Raw genomic sequence first — 5,077 nt, 5'->3', positions numbered from 1 at the left:
AGGCTTCAGCAGTTTTTAAAGCTTCCTGCATGAAACAAATGTACATTAAGGTCTAAGAACCACTCTCCCAGCTGTGAAGGAAACAATTTAGTTTCCTTAAGGAACCTTTTGTGTTATTTCTTCCATTGGCAAACACATATTGATCCCTTTGATGGACTGAGCACAAGACCAGGTCTTGAGTTATAAAATCCAGTCCAACCTCAAGGGTTCTAGTTTAACAGAAGAGAAGAACAGGGGAACTGACAGTAATAGTACTGTGGATACTTGCCATGAGGGGTCAAACTGGAAGCTCTTCAGATAGAGCCTGCTGGCAGAGAGGAGGTTTCAGACCAAGGCAATAGTTTCTACAAAGCCCCAGAGGAGAAAATGCATGGAACATTCCAGATATCCCAAAGAACTCAGTAGACTAGCCATTAGTGCAAGGCCGAGAGGTGGGGCTGGAGAGCCAGAGACCAATTCCTTGTAAGAAATGTAGCAATGTCTGGATTTTATGTAGGGAAGTAGAATGATCAGGGCTGTCTTTCAGAAAGATTGTTCTGCCTACCGGGTGGAGAGCAGATCAGAGAGAGGCAAGACTGGACATGGAGAAGCCAACTCCAACGGTTCCAGCCATCAAGGTAAGGGTTCACAAGGGACAGATCTGAGAGATATTAGGGGAAGAAGAGCACAGTGACTGGGGGTATGTTGGGGACAGAGATGGGAGTCAGACGAGGCCCACGCTTATGGCTTGAGTGCTCAGGGGACATCAGGTGTTGTCAAGCCCTGAGTGAAGGAAGGGAGGGAAGGCGGGAGTGTGTTTTGTGTCCGGATCAGATGCCTTTGGAGGAAAAACTCATTCTTGCTTCATCTGAAGACCATAACTTGGGCTGGTCAAGCCTAAGGAAAATCGTACAAATCCTGCATTTTTCTGTATTTACTGGGTGCACGACATTCTCATGATAATGGGAATACCTGATTAATTTGAAATCTTCTTGAGGATTTATATCAAACGGGTAAAGGGGAGCTTTAATAAGATGAAGGGGCATGGCCGAGAGAGGGTTGGAACAGAAGGCAGGCAGGACCAAGTGCACAAAACTCACCCTCTGTTTCCTTCTCAACCCCGGAAAGTCCTCCAGCTCCGCTGCCCTCATCGGGAAAGGCCTGGGACCCAATGCCTGAGAAGGAACAGCTGGACACAGCAGCCTGGCCCCTCCTCTGCAGAGCGCCTGACAGAGTCAAGTCAGCACGTGGCCATATTTTACGAGGCAAACAGTGAGCAGAGTTGTAAGCAGCTCCATTTATTTGAGTAAATAGCTTGTAAAGAAATCATTGGTAAACATTACAAAATTAAATACATTTTCAAAAGCTTGCCAGTATACATAAAATTCACAAACATAGTTCTTTTAAAAAATAAAATATGTTCAAAGCACCCTTGATAGAAAATGCCTGACCCCTGTGCTCTGACAGGACCCCCCCAGACATAGCTCACTGTAGGTGGGGCCTCTGTGGGGAGGCAGCGGGACCTCCTGGAGGGAAGCAAGAGTTCCTACTCTGACCTTTGACTCCACCTGAGTCCATCTGAATTTTGAGCCTCCCCCAAGGAGCCGGTGTGTAACTAAAAGGGGCAGGGCAGGTGCCCCAGGCCTAGCTCCAGGCAAGGGAATCCGGGTGCCTAGAGCCGGAGTCCTCACCATATGCCACTAGAGAAATCAGAAATGCACTCTCCACCGAGCTTCCCGACCAGCCAATGCTCCTCTGCCAACTTTCTTGAGAGTGGGAGAGGCTTCCCCACCTCTCCCTCTGCTCACCACTGAGCACACCCCTCTGGTCTGCTGCTGCCCAGGCACAGAAGTGACCAGAACCTACTTCTAAGAAGGGAGATGCATAATCTGCTGGCTTCCTTTTGACCTGCTTTCATGGAGAGAATATTACACAGTACCTGGTTTAAAGCAGAGAATTCATCACTACCCAGTGCTCCCATTTTCCACAGAAAACACTGCTCAGATAGCGAGGGCTCCTCTCTAGACATCCCAGTAGTTCTTCCAACAAAGGATTCGTAAAACTTTAAAGTACCACAAATGAGGCAATAAGTACACGACCTGGCAAAGCATCCCAATGAATGAAATAATAGAAAGTCCATAAATTAAGCCCTTGACCAACTCAACACTTTTGTAGTGTAGCTCATTCAAATAACGGATACACTGGATTCTTTCACTTTGGTGCATAAAGCGGATGTTGGAGGTCAGCAGCACTCACATGAAGAATATCTAGTGGCCTCTGGCCAACACACTGTGCTGTGACCTCCAGTTAAAGGACGACCACACGTTCATTTCATCAATGTGAAATAAAGCTCACATCTACGCTGGAACTCTGTTGTGTGTAGATATATACAAGCATGAGAAATTCGACGTCTGAGTCAAATGCAGAACTTAAGAAAGAAGGATTACCCAACTAGTTGTTAAAAAAACAAATAAACTATCATCCCTGTATAGTTAGGTCATCAACATCGGATTTCTCGAAGAAAATACTGCCTAGCCCAGCCCATCCTTGGATGATGTCTGTCTGGTTTGACAATCCTGGTTGGGCTGAAACCAGAGTGGTATCTTTGCTATTAAAATAGTACACTAATGAAACCCTTAAAAAACAAAAAAAACAGAACGCTCTTGAATAAATGTCTAACAGATGCCCCCTCCCCGAAAAAAGTGAAATAGTCTGAGTAAAGTCCAGTTCCTGGGACCCAGTCTTGGTCTCCAGGCAGCTCCACCCTGTGCAGAATTACACAGTCTTCTTCTGCGGGGGGCTCAGTTTCCTCATGCCTCTTATCCGAGAGAGCAGCTCCTTGATAAATTCCTAAAAGAGATCAGAGGAAGTTAATGTGAGGGGCTCACTCTGTTAAAATGTGGGTTGAAAAATCTGCTTGAAGTAACTGATGTCAATTGAAGTCAACCTCAGTTGATGAGTTTGTCTGGATGTATTAACCCCAACTGATATAAGGCAGGACATTTTTAAACAAATGAAGAGTGCTTAAATTTCACACCATAATGCCTTCTAATTGCTACACAGAGGCTCCTCGATGTACACGGGATTTAGGTTGAAAATACTGTAAGTTGAGCCTGGCTGGTGTGGCTCGGTGGTTGAGTGTCAACCTATAAACCAAGAGGTCACAGTTCAATTCTGGTCAGGGCACATGCCTGGGTTGTGGGCTCGATTTCCAGTGGGGGGCGGGGGGTGGGGGCATGCTGGAGGCAGCCGATCAATGATACTCTCTCATCATTGATGTTTCTATCTCTCTCCCTCTCCCTTCCTCTCTGAAATTATAAAAATGTATTTGGGGGAAAATGCTGTAAGTTAAAAATGCATTGAATACACCTAACCTAAGGAAGATTATAGCTTAGCCTAGCATCCCTTACACATGCTCAGAACTCTAACAGTAGCTACAATTGGGCAAAGTCATCTCACTGCCGCTGTCCAGCATCATGAGAGAATATCATATGGCGTATCACTAGTTGGGAGATTATCAAATTTCCAAGTATATTTTCTACTAAACTATCACTTTTGCACCATCGTGAAGTAGAAAAAATCATAAGTTGAACCATCATAAGTCAGAGATAGGCTGTGCTCTCTATGGAGAAGTCCAGGCTGCCTTCATTCACTGACATTGTCTACTTGGCTTCTGAAGGCATATGTGGCTTAGATCAGTGCTTCCAAACCTTTGATAAACCTTTAATCCGAGCATACAGATCACCCCTGAAGCCTGTGGACTCTGATTTAGTAGGTCCAGGTCGGGGCTTGAGATTTTGCATTTCCAGCGAGCTGCCAGGTGATGCCAATGTTAGACTCCGGACCACACCCAGGAAGGCAGGGCGAGACCAGTGGTTCTGAATTTGAGTGTGCACCAGAATGGCCAGGGGGCCTGGTTAAACCACAGGCTGCTGGGCCCACCCCCGGAGTGTCTGATTCAGTAGGTCTGGGTGGGGCCCGAGAATCCGCATCTGTAACAGGCTCCCAGGTGACACCTATGCTGCTAATCCTGGGATCTTACTGAAAAGCACTGTCTATGTCACAAGAAGACTTTTGACTTTTTTTTTTTTTACTGAAAATCATCATTTTAAGAACACACACATTTTCCATTTACAATCCAGCACATATAAACACTCCCCTACAATAAAAATGTAAAGTACTCATACTTACTATACCCAATGGACCCTATATTTTCCATGTATGCTAATTTCACTTACAACGTAATGCTGGGAGACCCACTGAAGTGATTTCATGATTCATGGCTGAGAACCCAAACACTGAAGAACCATCTAGAATGCTTTCCAATTTACAGCCTCAGGAATCTTTCACTGTTGCCTCATGTTTTAAAATATTTGGTACCAAATGACAGGAAAATTTAATGAATTAGTAATTAAACACATTTTACAATGTTTGTGGTCTCTTTAAGGGCAATTTCAGCAGTTAAAGAACTTGGATGAGAAAAAGAATGTGCACATATAGGTTGCCTCGCTTGCAATGAAATAAAACTCAAAGTCTGTGTTCACACAAAAATATTTGGCTACTAAATAGATCACATTAGATAATTACTTTGCCTTCCTATCTGTGTTTGTCAAAGACAAGGCGGACAGCAGTCAGACTTTCCCTGATCAGCAAGTGACAGCCAGCAATGCAGAACTGAGCAAAAACACGAAGGAACCTTCCCCTGCATTATGCCTCTGCACTGTTTAAGCTCTCAGACAGTCTCCTACCCAATCACAGCCCTTAGTCACCAGCTCCCACGCTAATGATGCCTGCAACTATTCTCTGGCTCTAAAACACAATAAGCTTGAATACTTTATATCCTATTAGACACCTATTTCCTTTTTTAATAATCCTTTTGCTATTATAAAAGCAGTATGAGCTTGTCCTAGAAAAAATTGAAAATACAAACCAGCAACAATTACTCCTCAGAATGAACCACTATTCACATGTTTTCTTCTATGGAAAGTATTTTTTACCTAATTACGATCATACTGTATAAATATATCCTTCTTTCCATTTAGCAGTATGTCAGAGCTTTTCCCCACAACACTAAATTGTCTTTCTAAAAATAAAAGAT

The 5,077-nt window shown here is 44.0% G+C and overlaps 1 long non-coding RNA gene across 1 annotated transcript in view; it reads right to left on the bottom strand.

Annotated features, from left to right (window-relative positions):
* Positions 1 to 1,256: 1,256 nt before the first annotated feature.
* LOC102768478 overlaps positions 1,257 to 5,077 on the bottom strand; it is an 18,775-nt gene continuing 14,954 nt past the window's right edge. The window contains exon 3 of the long non-coding RNA XR_001513028.1: positions 1,257 to 2,829. This is a non-coding gene — a long non-coding RNA (uncharacterized LOC102768478). The remainder of the gene's footprint in view (positions 2,830 to 5,077) is intronic.

Source organism: Myotis davidii, unplaced genomic scaffold, assembly GCF_000327345.1.
Source record: "Myotis davidii unplaced genomic scaffold, ASM32734v1 scaffold2131, whole genome shotgun sequence".
In the NCBI taxonomy this organism is placed as follows: domain Eukaryota; kingdom Metazoa; phylum Chordata; class Mammalia; order Chiroptera; family Vespertilionidae; genus Myotis; species Myotis davidii.
This window is presented reverse-complemented; position numbering and strand designations above follow the sequence as displayed.